The 25,289-nt window shown below is 34.0% G+C and overlaps 1 protein-coding gene across 1 annotated transcript in view; it reads left to right on the top strand.

Annotated features, from left to right (window-relative positions):
- The window catches only part of LOC133185623 (transcription factor CP2-like), a 486,219-nt gene that overhangs the window by 113,340 nt on the left and 347,590 nt on the right, over positions 1-25,289 (top strand). The gene's annotated exons all lie outside the window — the stretch shown is intronic.

Below are 25,289 nucleotides of genomic sequence, written 5' to 3'. Positions count from 1 at the left end.
ATTGTTAAAACTCAAGTAACAAATTCAGATGTGAATCTGCTTGCACAAATTTTGGCTGGTCAGCTTTTTTTCAAGAATGGCTAAAGATATGAACTGGAGACTTGTTGGCGATGATAGTACATGACATATAGGTGAACAGAATTATCTTTTTTGAGCATTGGCAGTACTTTCCGTCGCTACCAGAAGTGAATTTATAAAGTCGAATTTTTCAACTTTATTGTTTTTGAATATTTTTTGATAATAAAATGATGGTTAATTGGACGGAAGACCTCTCGTTGCTCGCAACGAGTTTCTAGTTATTGTTATTCTTATTTTTCCTCCCATATTTTGTGCACGCATTTTCTCAAAAACTATTCAGTGGTTTTCAGTGATTTTTTCAGAGATAATGGACATTATTATGAACTTTGTGCATTTGAGGAGAAAATTCAAAAAACCTCTTTCAGTTCCATGTAATGGCCAATTTTCTGATTTTTAATTGGATTTTTGTCTTCCTATCTCCTCTGGAACGGCTAAAGATATGAACTGGAGACATGTCAAAGATGATAGAGCATGACTTGTAGAAGTTCTGACCAATTTTTTGTGTGTCGTCGATGCTTCCGGTCACCACCGAGAGCGAATTTCAAAACTGGATTTTTTCAACTTTTTTGTTTTTCATTATTTTTCTTTGGTATTATTATGGTTAATAGAAACACTTCTAAAAATACTTAATATATATTTTGTTTTAAAATTGATAAATTCAAACTCTAGATGTTTGTATTTTAAAATTTGAAGCGGGGTCAAAATGGCGGCCATCTCCGTAAACTCCGACGAGCTGGTCAGAGTTTACAGAGACAGCCGAACGTCTTGTTGAACGAAACTAGCATAAGGATCAATAAAATGTGCAGGAATTATTAGATCTGGCAGATTTTGGAAATGGATAATCTGTCTTTGAAAACATAATTACTCTGACCTCCAAATGCAATAAAATTAGTAATTTGTACGGTACATACAACTAGTATTAATTGTAACGGGGACCGTTACAGATGTTCCCCAAACGGTCCCCAACTTCCTTTTGGTGTCTTATTCCCTGTAAGCTTCAGTAAATAAGGCAATCAAGTATATTGTTTATTTTTACGCATTACACACGCGCACACGTGCATGCATGTACAAAATGACAATGTCAACTTGTCTACACTTTGAATACATCTTTATATTCAAATTTCATCAAAAGATTAAAAAATTCGGCTATATTAAGTATATCTGTCATTTTACGCATTGCACGCTCGCGCACATGCATGCATGTCCATGACGACTATGTCATCTTGTCAACACTATTAATATATATACATATTTTGAGTATCAAAGCATTTCATCAAAAATATAAAAGTTACAGCTATATCAAGTATATTGGTCATTTTAGCATTGCACGCACGCGCACGTGCATGCATGTGCATGTTGACAATGTCGTCTTGTCTACATTTATAATATGTGTATATATTCTGAATATCAAAGCATTACATCAAAAAATGTAAAAGTTACAACTATATCAAGTATATTGGTAATTTTATTCATTGCACGCGTACGCATGTGCATGCATGTATGCGCTGACCATGTCATCTTGTCTACACTTCTAATATATCTTTATATTCTGAGTTTCAAGGCAATTCGTCAAAAAATGTACAAGTTAAATCTATATCAATTGTATCGGTTATTTCAATCATTGCGCATGCGCGCTCGTGCATTCATGTGCATGTGACCATGTCATCTTGTCTACACTATTAATATATCCTGATATCCTGAGTATCAAAGCATTTCATCAAAAGATAGGAAAGTTTTGGCTATATCAAGTATATTGGTCATTTTAATCATTGCACGCGCATGCACGTGCATGCATGTGTGCGTTGATCAAGTCTTCTTGTCTACACTTCTAATATATATTTATATTCTGTTTCCAAACAATTCATAAAAAAATGTACAAGTTAAGTCTATATCAATTGTATTGGTTATTTCAATCAATGCGCATGCGCGCACGCGCATGCATGTGCATTCTGACCATGTCATCTTGTCTACACTATCAATATATTCTTATATTCTGATTATCAAAGTATTTCATCAAAAGATATGAAAGATATGGCTATATCAAGTATATTGGTCATTTTACTCATTGCACGCGCACGCACGTGCATGCAGGTGCGCGTAAAATGACCTTTGTTCCGCAAATCTACATAACATTCCTATTAACCCTAAAAAGGTTTCACCTCAATCGGATGTCTAGTTTCGGAGATCACTCATTGACAAAAAAGTACCCAGGAAGAAAAATAATAATAACTAGATGAGATCTCGTTGCGAGCAACGAGTGGGTCTTCCGTCCGATTTTTGATAAGATGAGATAAGAATTTGACTGAGATTTTCGTTAAAAAATAGTTATATAAATAAATTGTTAAGACAAACAATTTCCCTTCAGTAATGTGTAACAAAATATTGATCAATAAAAAGTTATAGATTAAACACTTCCGGTCAGTCTTGGCCCCTTACATGAATGATCAGCCCCTTTTTCTTGATATCATCTTAAAGCTCTCATAATTTTAAACACTTTTTGTTCAACAACTATTCAGAAATTCTTTTTCGTTTCCGAGATATATGCAAAAGAAATATTAAGGGCCGGCCCTTTAAGTCTTAAACGGGGACGCCTAGCAAAAATTGAATGATTGCATATTATTAAGAATATTATTTTGAACGTCTTTTGTTAAAATATTGGTTATCAAAATATTCTTCCTTTTCAAGATTTATTGCGCCAAAGATTATACAATCTGACCCCTAGTTATCCCTTATTGCATAAGATATAATGTAAACACCATGTTATATAGCTAGAGAGTGTGAAGATAAGCTATTTCGCTTCAGTAATATATTACAAAATATTGATCATTAAATAGTTATTGATTTAAGACTTTCGGCCCCTCTCGGCCCCTCTTTTGAGGGGCCAGCCCTTTTTTCCTCATACCACCTTAAAGCTCTTATGGTTTTGAACACTTTTTGTTCAACAACTATTCAGAAATTCTTTTTCGTTTCCGAGATATATGCAAAAGATATATTTAGGGGCCAGCCCTTCAACTCCTAAATGGGGACGTTGAGCAAAAATCGAAAGGTTACTTACTGTTTAGAACATTATTTTGAACATCTTTTATTCAATATTGCTTATCAAAACATTTCCCACTTTCGAGATATAGAGTGCCAAAGATTTGGCCTTCTGGCCCCTTGTGGCCCCTTATTATATAACATATGACATAATTTTTATAATATATGGTTGTAAATTGTTAAGATAAACATTTTTGCTTCTGTAATGAATTGCAAAATATTGATCGTTAAAAAGTTATTGATTAAGGACTTTTGGCCCCTCTCGGCCCCTATTTTGAGGGGCCAGCCCCTTTTTCTTCATACCACTTTAAAGCTCTTATGATTTTGAACACTTTTTGTTCAACAACTATTCAGAAATTCTTTTTCGTTTCCGAGCTATATGCAAAAGATATATTTAGGGGCCAGCCCTTCATTTCCTAAATGGGGACGTTTAGCAAAAATCGAAAGATTAGATATTGTTAAGAACATTATTTTGAACATCTTTTATTCAATATTCCTTTTCAAAATATTTCCCACTTTCGAGATATAGAGTGCCAAAGATTTGGCCTTCTGGCCCCTTATGGCCCCTAATTATGTAACATATGATGTATATTTCATAATATATGGTTGTAAATTGTTAAGATAAACATTTTTGCTTCAGTAATGTATACCAAAATATTGATCGTTAAAGAGTTATTGATTTAATACTTTTGGCCCCTCTCGGCCCCTAATAAGACAAGTCAGCCCTTTTTTCTTGACATCATATTAAAGATCTTGTCATTCTGCACAAATATTGTTCAGTATGTTATTACAAAATAATTATACTTTAAAAGATATGATACAAAATGTCTCAAAAATTCACTCATGATTCGTGTCCTAAATTTCGACCCCTACCGAGCTTCCATACTAGGCACTTCCGGAAAATATCTAAACCCAGGTGCATTATGGCAACATGTCCTCTATCATCACTGAAAATTTCAGTGCTCTAGCTTAAGCCGTTTTTGAGTTCCATCGCAGACAAGAGGGTCCTCTAAATTTTGATAAAAGGGCGATAACTCCGGACCGGAAGTGATTTTCTAAAAATTATATTGCCGGAATTAACTTCAGATAACCTAGCAACAATCCTGAAAATATGAAGCAAATCCATCGATCCATCTTCGAGAAATCGTCTGCACAAAATTTGTGCAGAAAAAAAGAATAATAATAATAAGAAGCTTGAAAAAGAAACATAAGAATAATAGAAGGGTCTTCCGCTGAAGACGGAAGACCCTAACTAGTTATAATTGTAACGGGGACCATAACAGATGTTCCCCAAACGCTCCCCAACACCCTTTTGGTGTTTTATTTCCTGTAAGCTTCATTAAATAAGGCAATGAAGTATATTGATCGTTTTTTGTATTTTACGCGCATGTACGTGCATGCATGTGCAGGATGACCATGTCATCTCATCTATACTATTAATGCATCGTAATATATTCTCGGTATCAAAACATTTCATCAAAAAATAAATAAGTTCCGGCTATATCAAGTATATTGGTCATCTTGGCATTGCACGCATGCGCACCTGCATGCATGTGCCTAATGACCATGTCATTTTGTCTACACTTATAATATGTCTAATTATTCTTAGTACCAAAGCTTTTCATAAAAAATATAAAAGTTATGGCTATATTAAGTATATTGGTCATTTAACACATTGCACGCGCGCGCATGTGCATTCAAGAGCATGATGTCCACATCATCTTGTCTACACTTTTGATATATCTGTATATTCTTAATATCAAAGCTTTTCATAAAAAAATATAAAAATTACGGCTATATTAAGTATATTGGTCATTTAACACATTGCACGTGCGCGCAAATGCATGCATATGCATGTAGCATGCATGTGCATGATGACCATGTCATTTTGTCTACACTTTCAATATATATAAATATTTTGAGTATCAAAGCATTTCATCAAAAAATATAAAAGTTACGAGTATATCAAGTATATTTATCATTTTACTCTTTGTGCGTGCGCACACGTGCATGCATGTGCATGTTGACCATGTCATCTTGGTTACACTTTTAATATATCCTTATATTCTGAGTATCAAAGCATTTCATCAAATAATATTAAAGTTACAGCTATATCAAGTATATTGGTCATTTTACACATTGCACGCGCACGCACGTGCATGCACGTGCGCGCAAAATGACCTTGATTCCGCAAATCTACATTACATGCAACCCTAAAAAGGTTTCACCTCAATCGGATGAGTAGTTGACGAGATCACTCGCGGACAAAAAAGTACCCAGGAAGAAGAAGAAGAAGAAGAAAAATAATAATAATAATAAGAAACAGAGTAAAAACAATATGTTCCCCAACTTCGTTTGGGGAACATAATAACTAGATGCGTTTCTTGTTGCTAGGGCAACAAGTAGTCTTCCGACCAAATTTTCCTCCAGATTGCTATGCTACCTCACTTCATTTAATACTTTATTGAAGGTATTTTTTGTTTGCATTTATGTAACACAGTCTTTCAACATAGATCATGATTATTAAAGGATTTCTATAGAATCTCTGTTAAAAAAAGCTTTAAAACATAAGCAAAAACTATCATACATGTCTCACAGAGAAAAATATCATTTACAACTGAAAAAAGAGAGAAACAATCTCCCGCCCCAGCAGGATGCGAACCTGCAACATTACGAGAAAGTTTGGATCGGCCATATCTTTGCAATAAATGCATCAATCAAAATGATGAAAACATACTTAGAACTCTTAGAAGACTCTCTATTAACCCTGTAAATCCCAGAGAAAAATATTGAAAAACAAAAAAGTTACAAATTTAACGTTTTTGAATTCACTTCGTTTGCGACCGGAAGTACGAACGACGAAAAATAATGGTCGATCAACATATCTACATTTCATACTCTATCACCTCAGCAAGTTTCATATTCATATCTTATCATATATATCGGAAGAACTTAATAATAACTAGTAAATTAATATTTCAGAGAACAATTAGAGGCCTTTCCACCTTTTTAAGTGTTTTCATGTCATTTGGGCTGAAAAAAAAGAGAAATACAAAAAAATGCCAAAAAAAAAAAATTGCTCCTCCAGCTGGGATCAAACTCAAAACCCTTGGTTTGAAAGGCAGGTGCGCTAACCACTGCGCTACACATTCCGATAAAATTGGGTTAGTTAATTGTTTAAGACTATATAATAAATACAGGCGTATTTTTAGAATCGGTAGGGGAAGAAAGAAGTTCCGTAAAAGGAAATAGTCCCTGAACTTGCAAGCAGTATATAAAATAACAAGGGACGTGCTGCGTGAGAAAAACTGTTCCCTAATGAAAATGTATTTATAAATGGACTGTAGCCCGATTCATCGATATTGTGAGCATGCTGAATTTTTTGAAAATAGCTTTGTTGTAAGCTTAAAAGATCGGGTTCGGACTTTAACATTTCTGACTGAATATCCTGAAATAAATATGAAACATTTAAATAAGCATTTCTTTGGGTTAAATTAAAATGTGTAGCACAAATTAAACTCCCAACATGCATTTTTAGAAGGGAAACACGACAATGAAAGCGAGAATTGTTTTTAATATACTGAAAATCGCTATTTCTGAAAACTGATTAATGCTTCTAGCGACATCTGAAGAAATAGCCGATAAAAGGTTTAGATCATTTCTTCCTCCACCTGCACTTTAATTTCAAACACAACAGAACTTGTAGTTTTTGCCCTGAAACTTCATGACTTCTATAAACTTATAAGACTCACCGTAAAACTCTCAAGAAAGTTTCTCCGAGGTCTATACTACATTTGTACCAAATATGGTGTCGATCCGAGGTCTGGTTTGAATTTGACAGAAATATTCTACGTTGTTGTTGATGTGATTTTTTATTTAAGAAGGGGGGGGGAATGAATTATTTATTTTATGCCTCTTTTAAACTAAGAATTGTAACTACTTTCACATCCTTAAGCCTGATTGTGACCTTTGGGTCAAGGTCAAAGTTCAAGGTCATTAAAAAAAAAATCCCCCCCCCAAAAAAAACAAGGAAATCTTTACTTTCTATGTTTTTACCTGATACTGGAGCTGTATGCATGTCCTTACTTTTCATTTGACCCAAGGTCAAAGGTCAAGGTCAAAGTTCAAGGTCATTTGGCGAATTGCTATATTTTACACATATATAAGGGATTTCTTATGTTTTTAAATGACTTTGACCTTGACCTATATTTCAAGGTCAAAGTCAAATATGCCGATGCAGTTGGTCCCATGTCTCTAGGATACACCATTTGAAAAAAAAGTTGATTAAATTTAAGCAGCGTAAACTTTCAGGGGCAGTAACTTATACAAGGGACCAAAGAATGCTTTTGCAATGATAGATTGAAGAGAGTACTAAATGAGTCAAAGATGATGAAGGCTTGGAATCTCTACGGTTTACGGTTTCGGAGGAGTAGCGATAACAAGGTTTTATTGCAAAAGGGGTGACAACTTTTGAATGGGTCAAGCTTTGAGGACAAGAATGAAATCCTTAAAATAGTTTTAGAAGGACGTATTATAGATGCAAAGATATTCAGTATATGTCGAAAGGTTTTCTACAGAATCTCTGACAAAAAAGCTTTTAAAAATCAGCAAAAACTACCATACATGTTTTCAAAGAGAGAGAAGTCATTAGCAACTGAAAAAAGAGAAAAACAAAGAAAAAAAAATAACTGCCTCCAACAGGATTCGAACCCCAGACAGTGGGACAAAGTTTGGATCGGTCATATCTTTGCAATAAATGCACGCATCAAAATATTGACTAAATATTTAGAATTCTTGTAAGACACTCTATAAACGCTGTAAATCCTAAAGAAAAATATTGAAAAACAAAAAAGTTGAAAAATTGGACTTTTTGAATTCACTTCCGTTTGCGACCAGAAGTGCCGACGACGAAAAATAAAGGTCGTTCCCCATATTGGAATTTTATGTTCTATCTATTCATCGAGTTTCAATTTCATATCTTTAGCCGTTCTCGAGAAAAATTCTGGACAAAATGCCATTTAAAAAATACAAATTTCCCCAAAAATCGCGAACGGAAGTGAATTTTGAAAAAATGAAAAACACGTCTGGAGATATTTACATGATGCATCTTCCCTGAAAAAATCTCTGAAATTTGCTTACTCACAGCTGAGATATCGCCATAACTATGAAAAAAAGAATAATAATAATAATAATAGAAAACAGACGGAAAACAATAAGGTCTTCCGAAGGAAGTCAGAAGACCTTAATAATAATAAGAAGAAACAGAGTAAAAACAATATGTTCCCAAACTTCGTTTGGGGAACATAATAATATATATGATGATGGAAACCATTCAATAGAATAAACATTTTAAAGAAAAGCGCGAAGATTTGCTCGTGATGTTTGGCGCCAAATAATGTATTGTAACACCCCTTCCTTTTCATAGTAGACAAATGGTCTGATACAGAAGAGCAGAAAAAGATAACATTGACATGAAATACATGTGTATGGAATTGCATGGAATAAAAAGTTGAATATATATGTATAAGGAATAAAAGAAGTAAACAGTATCATCAGTTCATCAGTAATAGATTACTACAAGCATATATAAATATAACTTTACATGCAAAGAATATCACATTATCAGTTGTCTGAGCAAGATCTCGAACACGGTAAGAGATTAAGACACCAAACTTATATGAGCAACAGACCTTAAGATGTAGACAAAACCATTTGAGTTCAGAGCATCAGCCGTCACTTCCGGTCGTCACAGGAAGTGATCAAAGAAATCGAAAATTTCAACTTTTCTTTTTTAATTAAAAATTGCATCACTTTATTGTATCTTTTTCGCAGATTCAAAAGATGTTGGTCCCACCGGAAACAAAAACGACAACTTCCGATTATAAGAGAAAAACTAAATAATTTGAATATTTTACTTTCCCATAAATATTCTTTATAGATTAAGTATTTGAAATGAATTTTAAATATGTTATTCAGAGTGCAAATGTCTAGGATAATCTTAAATATCTTTCAAAAATTTACTTCCAGTCACGTGTTTTTCTGTCCTCAAAATGAGAAATTTTCTGAGCAAGATCTCAAAAGCATGCAAAAGATTAAAAGACGAAACTTTATGAGTAATAGACCTTGAGGAGTAGGCGAAGCCATTTGGGTTAAACGCATCAGTCGTCACTTCCGCTTGTCACTGGAAGTGATCAAAGAAATCACGTTGGATTTTCACACTGACAATCAGGGTTAAATCACCAGTGTCTGAATTTCTTTTATCACTTTTTCAGCTTGAATTTTCGTTTTTATTTTCAGAATCGAACGGAAGACCACTCATTGCTCGCAATGAGTTTCTAGTTATTATTCTTTTTTTTTTAAACAAAATTTTGTGCACACGATTTCTCGAAAACTATTCAATGAATTTCCTTGAAATTTTCAGGGATAAAAGGTCTTTATATGAATTTTATATAAAATTCCGTTTTTTGGTAAATTCGGTTCCAGTGCCAAGTTATGGACAAACAGGGAATTATTTAATCTTAGACTAATTATAAATCCTGGATTTTCATAAAATTTTAAAATCAGGTGTAGTGCCTGAAGACTAACTTAGTTTTGCTTGAAATATCAGTTTTCACTGTAGTAGATACTGTCTAAATGGGTAAGTGTGTATATAAGAAGCTAATATAATTGAATTATTGTTTATTTTTATTCATTCATGTTTTTATTGTGTTCCAATTTCATATTTTTATTGTTTATTTTCAGTCATAATTATCATTTCTAGGGTAAATGTCTTTTATGCAGTGTATCTGGTGTTCTACTGTTGTATCTGTAGAAAATGACGCATGCGCAGATGGGGGTTAGTCGATGCCTGGCATCAAAAAACGACTAACCCCCATCTGCGCATGCGTCATTATTTTCTCGCTAAATTCTGCAGTTTTCTGCAGTAAAACGGCGATATTAAAATAATCCATCGAATTTCCGTCATTATATTATGCTACGACTCCACTGTTATCGCAAAACGTTCCTTCCGAGTTGTAGATATCCGTTAAACATTGCCAACAACGCACTGCTTCATAGTCCCCATGAATGGAGACCCGACTGAAGAAATGACTCGCAGCAAACGAAAATACATACCGATGCGTATTCAGCACGACAACTGCAAACACTTACATATGTTTTCACAATCGTAACAACTTTTAAATCCAACGAAACGCCCAGAAAAACGCAGCGATGTAAACACTACCAAATTTACAGCAGCTTCCTTATGCAGACAACCACTACTCGACGTCACAGTCGTAAAATACGACGTCACAGGTACACTGTTTTCCCGAACTTTTCTAATGCAAAATGGCGATTAAGCATTGTACGTAATATAAGGCATACTGTCTTTGTTGTTCAGCACACGTACTTTTAATTGTTTGTAAAAAGTTCTCCTTTAACCAGGTAATTGAATATCACAAGAGGAAAGGAAACTGGAATGTCTTAAGTACAGAAATCGGTCTTTGAAATTTGAAGATCCATGATCCGCCCACTTGTTTCACCTCCAGCTAAGAGGTGCATATTTAGTGTGCAAATCGAGAGTTTTCAAGCCATTGTGACGTCACCCTCAATAGTTTGTAACAGATCAGTGAAATCTCACACATGAATCAATAAAAAAAATAATAATAAAGAGTTAAACTGTGGAAAACATTAGTTTGAAGTCTTGTGTACTGTAAACAAATTATTACTGATTAATCAGGTGTAAGGCACAACAATTCTCCAAGGCAGCATTGATATAGTAGTACTTGATGTACATGTAAATATAGATAATCCGTTTATTTGAGATACGCAACCTGCCCCCGAAATAAATTTGTATTGAACCCTTTTATTGATTGATTTGTGTATGAGGAAGAACTAACTAGAAGTGGGTTGACTGGAACGGGAGGGGGGGGGGTCGACTTCTTATCCTTTATACAGGTCCCTTAGCAAATAGCAAATGGATTTCTCTTAAAAATATCTATAAATCCCCCAGCGATTTTATATGATACTGGATAATGACCCCCCTTCTTATATTAAATATTTTTAAAAAAAATTCTAGATACCTACCCCCCCCAGGAAAAATGCTCCCGTATACTCGGTGAAATTCGTAATTTTCTCTATTAAAATATCGAAAGTCACACATGCTTTTGTTCACACTTTTTTTATAGAGTCTTATGCAAGCAAAATTAAGATGTATTGTAAGAATTTTTAGTGTGTTTCTGTGTGTATTTGTGTGAAAGGGGGGGGGGGTGTAGGGGTTGTTGCGGACATCCTCCCCAACATCCCCTTGAAATCCTCCATTGAGCACAGGTGCAAGAGACATTTCTATAAATATTTACCATTGGTTCATCCGAGATATATGGATATGAAATCGCTTTTAATAATTTTTAACTAGTCTTTATAGATTATAAGTTCGACTAAAATCTTAGCGATATTGTCACTTGCCGAAAAATCGAAGTATATGGAATGACTAAGATATATGTTACTTTCGACGTATTTTAAGTACATGTATGATATCCCCCCAAATAAACTACATGTATTAGTCGCTCCATTCTTTCCCTATAATTTCTAGTAGATCTGTCATTAACGGGGGAAAATTCTTCAAATATACAAATGTAATACATGTAGCACATTTCCATCAAAACTCTTGTGCTACACATATCTATTTAATTATGAATAGCAATATAGAGATATAACATGCTCATCAGTTTTACTAGAACTGTTATACCTGCCAGGCCACCTGTGAAGGAAATGTCACTCAGAATTGCCGAGGAAAAGAAGGGCGGTTGGGGGGGGGGGGTGTTACCAAACACTGCTCAAGGAAGTGCTGTGCTTTTAGTTCCGTTAAATAACAATTGCTCAGTTTCTATCGTCTAAGAGAGCAGTTCTTCTACATTTAAAACATTCTGAAGTTTAAAACTTTGTTTACGATTTTTGTTTCAGAGAAGCTTATATATATTTATCAAGTGAAAACTCGATCATTAAAAGATACTTTCATAAATCGATTAGTCTGTCAAATGGTCTAGGTGCTGGCCGTGAGTGTTTTACTTTGTTCTTCGCAAGTTAGATTCCTTCAAGAACCATTTTAATATTTATCAAAAACACCATGAGAATATTTTGTCGACCTTTACTGAATAATCCATTCAACAAAAAATAAAAAAAAAGGGGTGGGGTGGGGTACAGTACTTGTATTTCCAGAAGTTGCATGTTAAGTTATTTATTATTATTCTAATAACTGTCATCCTCATCGGAAAGTCTAAAACGAATTAAACAAAAGTAATAGCATAACATGTCTTTGCCTCCTGAATTTTGTAAAGACAAATAATTAAGAGATTACATACACATTTCGTCCTCCTTTGACTCGCGCATCAAGCCTTGGATTTCGGTTAAATGAAATATAGTGACACTGTTTTTTGTATATTTTTATCTGATACCATTTTAATTTACTGAGTATGTAAAATTAGAGGTGAAAATCATGTTACAAAAATCTAAGGTAACGTATAACATGTATGTATGCATCTCAATACCTGTACCTGTAATTCCATCTGTATTTAAAACAATAGAAGTGTCTGATGAGACTGAAGCTTTACTGTTTTGTACTTAAGGGCATTAGCAAGGTTCCTGGATATTGTATAGAAGTCTCTTCAGCAGGTTTAATGGTAATAAATTGCCCCCCCCCCCCCCCCCCCCCCCCCGAAATAAGTTTTGCAAGTTTTGGTATTTTTCTTTTATTTATTTTCTTTTTTCGGGGAAGGGGGTATGCTTGTCAAAGTTTTTCAGACGTCATCAATTAACCCCCAATTCTTGAAAAACGATGCTTCGTGCCTGGCTTATTCCTCATGATGCCAGCAAATCATTTATGAATTCTTTTGAATGATTTTTTTTTCTTTGTGCAATCCAGATAAAAAGTTTTGAAGTCATGGATTTTGTGGCCACAAACATGAATTAATGCTTTACCCTTTGTCTGTAAGAATTAGCATATAGTTACTTGGACGATCATCCCCCCGTCTCTATCTGCAAAAACTTCAATTGAAATTTGAACTGCTTAATTAAGCTCTTTATTTTTCAAATATTGATGTCGTTTTAAGTGTTGTTACCTTACCTCTCCTGGATTAGCCCAATGTTTGTGTTTATATCGAAGTACTGAATATATGCATTTATTTATTTAAAATAATTTGAAGTGTACTTTGCGTTTTCACCATCGGAAACATTTGAGGAAAATACAGCGAAAATACAACACCATCCAAGTGCAAGTGTATTCATTTTAGGCATTACCGTGATTTTTGGAATATTTAATTTTTTCTTTGTTTATTATGAAAAACACGTAGTTTTCCTTTTGTCGATCCATTATCGCTCCTATAATAGTAAGAACTATATAGATGGGTAGATTTCTGAAAGATGAATGGACGCTAAACAAAAAAAAAAAACTTAATTAAAATGTTCTTGCTGCCATTTTGCCAATAACAGTTGGAGAAGGAAACGAAGAAATCGGCAGCAATCTCTCCACGTGGATCATCATACTACCCTGGATCTATGTTACGTGATGATACAATATTAATGATTACTACTGAAATGTGATGTATCAAAAATAAATTATCGTGGTGTCACAACAAATTTTACTACATATTTTCTCTCTTTATGATCGGCCGAAGCAGCGGCCGATCTATTTGTGGTTGTGTTAGAAAATGCACATGGGGAAACGAGACGTTATTTTTCTATTTGTTCAGTAAAATAATTCTTTAATGATAACATGTAAAAAAAAAAAAAAAAAAAAAATGATGAGTGAATTATGCGGAAAATTTGCTTTGAAAAATTTCTTTATTGTGTTATTATATTCCATTTTCATTTCTCTTCAGATAATTATTAATTTATGATTATATAAGAAGAGTTAACAATAGGTACTCCCCAACCTGGGAGTGAGTAAGATATGAACGCAAATCGTTATGATTTTCCGGATGATAATTAAGTGGTAAAATATATGATGAATAAAAAAGTTGAAAAGTTGTGCAACAAGCAAATATTGCTTTGAATATGCTACAGTTGCGAATGACACAAGGATAATTCTTCTACATTTTGCACTGCGTCATGCAGCATAGTCTGCACTGCAGAAATCATCACCGGCATCATCTCAAGGAATTTTTATCATTTATCATTGACTTTATTAAATTGAGGAGTCAATTTTGATGAACAAATGTACTTGAATTTCTATTTCTTAATTTTTTTATTTCTTAATTTTTTATTTATTTAGTTTTTGCGTTGAAGACAGTCTGAAAAAAAAAAAAAAGATCCCGCTTTCAGCTTCGAATATCTTGTGCTTTCCTTGGATGCTTAACTGGGAAAGTACTTTTTGAAAATGCTAAATTTTGTTTGCGGCCGATTTGATGCTTTGCATCAATTTTACTTGTTAATTTTTTGTGATCGGTTCGCTGGCGACTACATTACTCTTTTTTTTCCTGGAATACGCATGCTCGACCTAATGGTAGGGCATTCTGGGAATACAACTGTAGATAAATTGTACCATGACAATTCCGTTTCATTATCTTTAAAAGATTTGTTGTTTAACCTGTACATAAATGTACGAAAAGTAACAGTTACTTAGGCCTAATAATGCAAAGACTGAAGATATCAGTTAATTCTAAAATTATGATAAATATCTAGCTTTTCTTAACTACTTTCCGACACGCTCGGATAACAACCTTGGATATGCTTGCCGAGCTTGCCGGAAAGACCCGAGAAGATGCGATTGCTACAAAACAGTACCACACTGGAATATTTTAAACTAAGTGCTCATTGGTTCTACTGATCTCTTACTTTTCAACTCAAAATTTAAATTACAGTAAACTACAGAATGCTTATAACATGACTAATGAGTAATGCCATTGCCGATGTGAAGCCCACTCTGGATTCACTTTTCTGAACTGACCCCCCCCCCCCTCCCCAGTTCACTATGCCTTTTTATTTATAATTAATCGATTCAGCAACTTAAACCAATGGTTCAGATATCTACTTCTGTGTTTTATGATGGCCCCAGCGCTAGGTCAGCTTTCTTTTTAAAGGATAAGCTTGTACATGTAGCTGATTCCATGTCACGGCAAATATAAACAATAATGCTTACATGTACATTATACGACGAACTACTTTATTTGATATTATGCACTGACAGCTTAATTATAAATCTATCATTAGCATTTACTGAGATTTTTGGGGGGCAATTACTTTGAGATGCAATATTTATCATGTTTATGCAGTAAAAAAAATGCTAGTCTCCAAATTCAAAACACCTATTTCGAGGGGGGGGGGGGACTGCAGGAATTTGCGAGTGCTCGATCTTAATGCTGCAACAAAACGGGGAGACTGCAGGAAGCATTTAAATAAAGATTTACTACAGTGAAAAACTATACTTTGAAACAACCCCCCCCCCCCCTCCCGGCATTTTACTGGTCTGCTTGTCAATAAAAAGAAATCATCCGCCGAAACGAGATATTTAAAAATAGCATATTAAAAAAGGTTTATAGTACTACAAGTCGAGCCTGTGAACATCGACCAGGAAAACCATCATCAATGCAGGAACGCTATATGGAGAGACAGAATTTACAGCCCCTTCCCATTCCCTTGTTGTTGAAATATGATGTATAATACATGTAGTATGTTTATTTACCAATCAAGGGCCCTCAGAGGACGAATACAATTATTACAGTAAGATCATATTTAATTAAATAATATTAAAATATCGTAATATGGTAGAATATTAACCATGTTATATCTAACATGTAGGTTTTAATGGAAGATTACAATACCACAAATAAGATAGTCTGAAACTGAGACAAAAATATTGAGAGGGTAGAAAACCACATGAAGCTAAAGAAAATGATAACAATAATAGATTAGCAGCATACTATAATATAATATTTACATTTGCTGTGTTTTTCTACTAAGTCAACTGTGAAATTGATTTGAAAGTCATTTTTGTGTATACATACATGTACTCACGCGTAGAAATATACACGAGGAAACTCTCGCTAAAGTGGCGTCACAATGAGGCTACAGAAACATTAATAAAAATGTAACGATATAGGGCAGTAAGAAATTTAGATATTGAGTATATCAATGGTTCTTTTAAACTTGTAAAATGCACGTAGGACTTGCAGACTTGCACGTAGGCATATTTTTCATGAAGCGCTAGTGATCGAGCTGCGCAATTTATTATCCATAAGGCAAGGCAGCATCCGACATCGATCCGAATGCAAATTACGTCACTTTCGTTTCGCACAGAACTATCTCACTCACCCACAAACACGCAACTCCATTGCGAGGGGATAAAAAATACACACAAAAAGTCGAACAAGAGTAAAAATCTATCACAAAGATGTACTTTTCTACATGGGAAGAAATTCTGTGGATTTTCTCTGGTGTAGCTGTATGTAGACTGAATTCAATCAAAGCGCAATTAACGCTGGCTTACACTTATCTTTACATTATCCGAGACAATGATGTCAGCAGTAAGGATCCAAAACTTTTACAGATTTAAGATTAAAGCTTTAAATTTTATTTTTAGAGAACAACATGACGCCTTTAAATTTTTTTCAGGGGTGGGGGGTAGGCATAATTTCAATATTTTGTGTGCTCAATAATAATTATGATAATACATTTAAATTGAAACATATTATAGAAAATAAACGAGTAACAATAAACAAAGTTAAATAAATAGGAAATTAAAATAAATGTTGGAATTTGTATCTAACCCTTAATTTGATTTTAGAAAGTATAACTATGCCACAGGTTACTAATTTTACTCCATTTCATTGACCACGCAAAGCGCAGCCCCCCCCCCCCCCCCCCCCTATGTCTTAGGATGAGAACGGGGTGGAATGGACTAATTTTAGGGCATAGATAAGAAGGAGAGTATCTGGGGAAAAGAATTAAAATTTAGAATATTGAGAATGTTGCCTTTGAACGTAAGAAGGGTGTAAATAGGCCATGTTTACTTTCTCCTCAATGGGCAAGTGAAATATGCAGGGTATGGGGTAACTCGCAGTGTCTTAGAAAGACTTGCACACTGTGGATTCTCCCTAGATTCAGAAATATTTTAAGGCTATAATAAAAAAAAAACCAACTTAATTCCAAGGTGCATCAGACATGCGACTGAAGAAAATATTTAAGTTTTTTTTAGATCCACCTCTCTAAGATTCTGCCATAAATGCATTTTTTTTACTCTTTCTTTTGGAAATACTTCAGAATGCTTTATATCCTTTGGCCTTATATAGTTTTGAGGTCTATTTGATGTTTTGCATCAATTTAACTTGTTCAATTTTTTTTTGAGCCAGTACAAATATATATTGATGATGAAAATTTAAAAAAAAAAAAAAAAAAAATACTCGATCCGTTTTTCGCCAGGGGTGGGGGGGGGGGGTATTCTGTCTAAAAAAAAACCACGTTTGTAAAGTACAAGAAAAGAGGACATAGGGTGGATTAATCTGTTAATCTGACTGGTGTATTTTTATACTATTATTATTATATCTATGACGCAGTATTTTTGTCTGTTCCCCGTCATTGCAAGTTTAAGAGTAATGTCACACAGGCTTGGGAATTTGTTTATAGTACACAAGACTTCAAACTAATGTTTTCCACAGTTTAACTCTTTATTATTATTTTTTTATTGATTAATGTGTGAGATTTCACTGATCTGTTACAAACTATTGAGGGTGACGTCACAATGGCTTGAAAACTCTCGATTTGCACACTAAATATGCACCTCTTAGCTGGAGGTGAAACAAGTGGGCGGATCATGGATCTTCAAATTTCAAGGACCGATTTCTATACTTAAGACATTCCAGTTTCCTTTCCTCTTGTGATATTCAGTTACCTGGTTAAAGGAGAACTTTTTACAAACAATTAAAAGTACGTGTGCTGAACAACAAAGACAGTATGCCTTATATTACGTACAATGCTTAATCGCCATTTTGCATTAGAAAAGTTCGGGAAAACAGTGTACCTGTGACGTCGTATTTTACGACTGTGACGTCGAGTAGTGGTTGTCTGCATTAGGAAGCTGCTGTAAATTTGGTAGTGTTTACATCGCTGCGTTTTTCTGGGCGTTTCGTTGGATTTAAAAGTTGTTACGATTGTGAAAACATATGTAGGTGTTTGCAATTGTCGTGCTGAATACGCACCGGTATGTATTTTCGTTTGCTGCGAGTCATTTCTTCAGTCGGGTCTTCGTTCATGGGGACTATGAAGCCGTGCGTTGTTGGCAATGTTTAACGGATATCTACAACTCGGAAGGAACGTTTTGCGATAACAGTGGAGTCGTAGCATAATATAATGACGGAAATTCGATGGATTATTTTAATATCGCCGTTTTATTGCAGAAAACTGCAGAATTTAGCGAGAAAATAATGACGCATGCGCAGATGGGGGTTAGTCGTTTTTTGATGCCAGGCATCGACTAACCCCCATCTGCGCATGCGTCATTTTCTACAGATACAACAGTAGAACACCAGATACACTGCATAAAAGACATTTACCCTAGAAATGATAATTATGACTGAAAATAAACAATAAAAATATGAAATTGGAACACAATAAAAACATGAATGAATAAAAATAAACAATAATTCAATTATATTAGCTTCTTATATACACACTTACCCATTTAGACAGTATCTACTACAGTGAAAACTGATATTTCAAGCAAAACTAAGTTAGTCTTCAGGCACTACACCTGATTTTAAAATTTTATGAAAATCCAGGATTTATAATTAGTCTAAGATTAAATAATTCCCTGTTGGACAATTTTCTGATTATAAAATGAAATGAATGATATTAACTGGAGACTTGTTAGAGATGATAGAACATGATTTCTAGATTGGATAGGGTACCTTTTTTGTTCGTCGTCGGCACTTCCGGTCGCTTATGGAAGTGATCAAAGAAATCGTTAAATTTCAACTTTCCTTTTTTAAATCGATTCTTTCATCACATTATTGCATCCCACCGGAAACAGAAACGTCAACTTCCGGTTATAAGAGAAAAACTACATAATTTGAGTATTTTTCTTTCCCATTAATATCTTTTGTAGATAAAGTATTTGGAATGATTTTAAAATATGTCATTTAGACAGCAAATGTCTAGAGTAACCTCAAATATCTTTCAAAAATTCACTTCTGATCATGTGTGTTTCTGTCCTAAAAATGAGAAGTTGTCTGAGCAAGATCTCGGAAACGGTAAGAGATTAAGACACCAGACTTATATGAGCAACAGACCTTAAGATGTAGCCAAAACCACTTGGGTTCAGAGCATCAGCCGTCACTTCCGGTCGTCACAGGAAGTGATCAAAGAAATAGAAAATTTCAACTTTTCTTTTTTAATTTAAAAATTGCATCACTTTATTGCATCTTTTTCGCAGATTCAAAAGATGTTGGTCCCACCAGAAAGAAAAACGACAACTTCCGGTTATAAGAGAAAAACTACAAAATTTGAGTATTTTACTTTCCTATAAATATTCTTTATTAGATAATGTATTTGAAATGAATTTTAAATATGTTATTTAGACTGCAAATGTCTAAAGTAACCTCAAATATCTTTCAAAAATTCACTTCCGGTCGCGTATTTTTCTGTCCTCAACATGAGAAATTGTCTGAGTGAGATCTCAGAAACTGGTAAAAGATTAAAACACCAAATTTTTATGAGTAGCAGACTTTGAGGATTTGGCAAAACCATTTTGGTTAAACGCGTCCATTGTAACATCTGGTCGTCACAGGAAGTGATCAAATAAATCAAAATTTTAACTTTTCTTTTTTAAATTAAAATTTGCATCACTTAATTGCATCTCTTTTGCTGTTTTGAAATATGTTAGATTCCACCGGAAACAAAAACGTCAACTTATGGTTTTAGGTGATAAACTACGTTATTTCAATATTTAACTTTCTCATAAATATTGCTTAACGATAAAGTACTTGAAATGTTTTTATGCATTTTGTAGATACTGCAAATGTATGTAGAAATGTCAGAGATTTTTTTTTATAAAATTCACTTCCGGTCGCGTGTTTACCTGTCCTCAGAATTATAATTTGTTCTCACAATATTGCTCGGCAACAGTAAACGACTGAAGTCTAAAACTTTCAGAACTGATAGTCAGTCATCAGTTTATTTGAATCGCGAGATAATCTTATATGGCCGTTACTTCCGGTCGTGACAGGAAGTGATGCAAAAAAGTTAATGGTCAGCATGTTGGATTTTCACGCTGAAAACCAGAGTTAAATCTCCAGAGTGTCTAAATTTCTTTTATCACCTTTTCAGCTTGAATTTATGTTTTTATTTTCAAAATGGGACGAAGACCTCTCATTGCTCGCAATGAGTTTCTAGTTATTATTCTTATATTTTTGACATTTTAATTTTGTGCACGCCATTTCATGGATTTACATGAAAATTTCAGGATTAATGTGTCGTAACATGAGCTTGATCTATCTGAGAGAAAATTTCGAAATTCACTTCCGGTGCCAAGTTACAGACCATTTTCTGATTTTTGAAAATGACATTTTGCCCGCGGATAATCTCAAGAACGACAAGAGATATCAATGTCAAACTTTCAGGGATGATAGGTCGTAATAGATACTAGCTGGGTCGCTCCTTTTCATTCGTCGTCGGCACTTCCGGTCACTTACGGAAGTGATCAAAGAAATTGTAAAATTTCAACTTTCCTTTTTTAAATCAATACTTACATCACGTTATTGCATCTGTTTTGTAGTTTCGAAATATGTTGGTCCCACCGGAAACAAAAATGTCAACATCCGGTTACAAGAGAAAAACGACTTAATTTGAGTATTTTTCTTTCCTGTTCATATCTTTTGTATATAAAGTATTTGAAATGAATTTTAATTGTGTTATTCAGACTGCAAATGTCTAGAGTAACGTCAAATATCTTTGTAAAATTCACATCCGATCGTGCATTTTTCTGTCCTCAAAATGAGAAGTTGACTGAGCAAGATCTTGGAAATGGTAAGAGTTTAAGACACCAAAACTTAAATGAGCAACAGACCTTAAGATGAAGCCAAAACCATTTGGGTTTAGATCGTCAGCCGTCACTTCCAGTCATCTCAGGAAGTGATCAAAGAAATCGAAAATTTCAACTTTTCTTTTTTAATTAAAAATTGCATCACTTTATTACATCTTTTTTGCAGATTCCAAAGATGTTGGTCCTACCGGAAACAAAAACGACAACTTCCGGTTATAAGAGAAAAACTAAATAATTTGAGTATTTTACTTTCCCGTACATATTCTTAAAAGAAAAAGTATTTTAAATGAATTTGAAATATGTTATTCAGACTGCAAATGTCTAGAGTATCCTCAAATATCTTTAAAAAATTCACTTACGGTCGCATGTTTTCCTATCTTCAAAATGAGAAATTGTCTGAGCGAGATCTCAAAAACAGTTAAAAGTTTAAGACACCAGGTAAAAGATTAAGACACCAAATTTTTATGAGTAAGAGACCTTGAAGAGTAGGCAAAACCATTTTGGTTAAACATGTCAGTCGTAACTTCCGGTCATCACAGGAAGTGATTAAAAAAATAAAAAAATTTTAACTTTTCTTTTTTAAATTAAAGTTTGTATAAAAGTTTGGTGTCTGAATTTCTTACCATTTCAGAGATCTTGCTCAGAGAACTTCTCATTTTGAGGACAGAAAAACATGCGACCGGAAGTGAATTTTACAAAGATATTTGACGTTACTCTAGACATTTGCAGTCTGAATAACATATTTCAAATTTATTTCAAATACTTCATCTACAAAAGATATTAATTGGAATGAAAAATACTCAAATTATGTAGTTTTTCTCTTATAACCGGAAGTTGACATTTTTGTTTCCGGTAGGACCAACATATTTGGAAACTACAAAAAGAGATGCAATAATGTGATGTAAGTATTGATTTAGAAAAGGAAAGTTAAAATTTTACGATTCTCTGATCACTTCTGTAAGCGACCGGAAGTGCCGATGATGAACGATACCCGGCTAGTATCTATCACGAACTATAATCCCTGAAAGTTTGACATTGATATCTCTTGTCGTTCTTGAGATTATCCGCGGACAAAAGGTCATTTTGAAATCAGAAAATGGTCTGTAACTTGGCACTGGAAGTGAATTTCCAAATTTTCTCTCAGATAGATCAAGTTCATTTTACAACAAACTATTCTTGAAAATTTCATGCAGATCCATCCAATAGTCTTCGAGAAATTGCGTGCACAAAATTAGAAAGTCAAAAAAATAAAAATAATAATAACTAGAAACTCATTGCGAGCAATGAGAGGTCTTCCGTTTGATTCGGAAAATAAAAACGAAAATTCAAGCTGAAACTGTAATAAAAGAAATTAAGACACTCTGGATATTTAACCCTAGTCGTCAGCGTGAAAATACAACGTGCTAACCATGAACCATTCACTTTTTTAGATCACTTTCTGGAAGTAATGGCGATACAAGATTTTCTCACAATTCAAATAAACTGATGACTGACTATCAGTCCTGAAAGTTTTAGTCTTCAGTCGTTTACTGTTGCCGAGCAATATTGTGAGAACAAATTCTGATTTTGAGGTCAGGTAAACACGCGACCGGAAGAGAATTTTATAAAAATCTATGACTTTTCTGTAGACATTTACAGTGTCTACAACACACATAAAATCATTTCAGGTACCATATCGATAAGCAATATTTATGAGAAAGTTAAACATTAAAATAATGTAGTTTATCTCCTAAAACCGGAAGTTGACGTTTTTGTTTCCGATGGAATCTAACATATTTCAAAACAGAGAAAGCGATGCAATAAAGTGATGCAAGTTTTAATTTAAAAAAGAAAAGTTCAAATTTTTGATTTCTTTGATCACTTCCTGTGGCAAGCGGAAGTGACGTGACGCGTTTAACCCAAATGGTTTCGCCTACTCTTCATGGTCTATTACTCTTAAAAGTTTGGTGTTTTAATCTTTTACCTGTTTTTGAGATCTCGCTCAGACAACTTCTCATTTTGAGGACAGGAGAACACGCGACCGGAAGTGAATTTTTAAAAGATATTTAAGGTTACTATAGACATTTGCAGTTTGAATAACATACTTAAAATTCATTTCAAATACTTTATCTACAAAAGACATTAATGGGAAAGAAAAATACTCAAATAATGAAATTTTTCTTTTATAACCGGAAGTTGACGTTTTTGTTTCCAGTGGGACCAACATCTTTCGAATCTGCGAAAAAGATGCAATAAAGTGATGCAAGTTTAAATTAAAATAAAGAAAAGTTGAAATTTTCGATTTCTTTGATCACTTCCTGTGACGACCGGAAGAGACGGCTGACGCTCTTAATCCAAATGGTTTTGCCTACATCTTAAGGTTTGTTGCTCATATAAGTTTGGTGTCTTAATCTCTTACCGTTTCAGAGATCTTTCTCAGACAACTTCTCATTTTGAGGACAGAAAAACACGCGACCGGAAGTGAATTTTTCAAAGATGTCTGATGTTACTCTAGACATTTGCAGTCTGAATAACATATCTAAAATTCATTTCATATACTTTATCTACAAAAGATATTAATGGGAAAGAGAAATACTCAAATTATGTAGTTTTTCTCTTATAACCGGAAGTTGACGTTTTTGTTTCCGGTAGGACCAACATATTTCGAAACTACAAAAGAGATGCAATAATGTGATATAAGTATTAATTTAAAAAATGAAAGTTGAAATTTAACGATTTCTTTATTCACATCCGTAAACGATCGGAAGTGCCGAAGACGAACGAAAAGTAGCGACCAGGCTTGTAACTTTCACGAGCTATAATCCCTGAAAGTTTCACATTGATATCTTTTACCATTCCCAAGATTATCCGCGGACAAAATGTCATTTTGAAATCAGAAAATGGTCCGTAATTTGGCACCGGAAGTGAATTTCCAAATTTTCTCTCAGATAGATCAAGTTCACGACACATCTTTCCTGAAAATTTCATGTAAATCCATCCAATAGTCTTCGAGAAATCGCGTGCACAAAATTAGAAAGTCAGAAAAATAAGAATAATAATAATAATAACTAGAAACTCATTGCGAGCAATGAGAGGTCTTCCGTCCGTTTCTGAAAATAAAAACGAAAATTCAAGCTGAAAAAAGAGATAAAAGAAATTCAGACACTCTGGAGATTTAACTCTTGTCATCAGCGTGAAAATCAAACGTGCTAACCATTAACCATTCACTTTTTTACACCACTTCTGGTCACGACCGGAAGTACCGGAAGTAATGGCTATACAAGATTTTCTCACGCTTCAAATAAACCGATGACTGTGAGATCAAATTCTAATTTTGAGGACAGGTGAACACGAGACAGGAAGTGAATTTTATAAAAATCTCCAACTTTTCTCTAGACATTTGCAGTATACACAACATACATATAGTCATTTCAAGTACTTTATCGATGATCAATATTTATGAGAAAGTTAAATATCAAAATGAAGTAGTTTATCTCCTAAAACCGGTAGTTGACGTTTTTGTTTCCGGTGGAATCTAACATATTTCAAAACAGCGAAAGAGATGCAATAAAGTGATGCAAGCTTTAATTTAAAAAAGAAAAGTTAATTTTTTTAGATTTCTTTGATCACTTACTGTGACGACCGGAAGTGACGACTGACGCGTTTAACCCAAATGGTTTTGCCTACTCCTCAAGGTCTATTACTCATAAAAGTTTGGTGTTTTAATCTTACCTGGTTTTGAGATCTCGCTCAGACTTCACATTTTGAGGACAAGAAAACATGCGACCGGAAGTGAATTTTTGAAAGATATTTAAGATTACTCTAGACATTCACAGTCTGAATAACATATTTAAAATTCATTTCAAATACTTTATCTAGAAAAAAAAATATTGCTGGGAAACCCTAATGTAGATTTTCCGTAAGATCCGTGGAATTCCATAACAAATTCCGTGGAATTCCATGGAAAAAGTGTTCCATGGAATTCCGAGGAATTCTCGAGAGTATTGGGACGGAACTTTTTCGGAATGGTATGGAATTTCAAATCTAGCCTGGAAAAGAGCGGAACAATGCCAGAATAGAAATTTGCGGAAATAGCTGGAAATCCATGGAATTCCAGGATATTTGGAAATCTATGGAATTCCACGGAAATCCAAGGAATTCCAGGAAAATACAAAATACTGGAATAATC

This window comes from Saccostrea echinata, unplaced genomic scaffold (genome assembly GCF_033153115.1).
Source record: "Saccostrea echinata isolate AGI-Se365-2 ecotype Australia unplaced genomic scaffold, CSIRO_AGI_Sech_v1 ptg000001l, whole genome shotgun sequence".
NCBI classification, from domain to species: Eukaryota; Metazoa; Mollusca; class Bivalvia; order Ostreida; family Ostreidae; genus Saccostrea; species Saccostrea echinata.
This window is presented reverse-complemented; position numbering and strand designations above follow the sequence as displayed.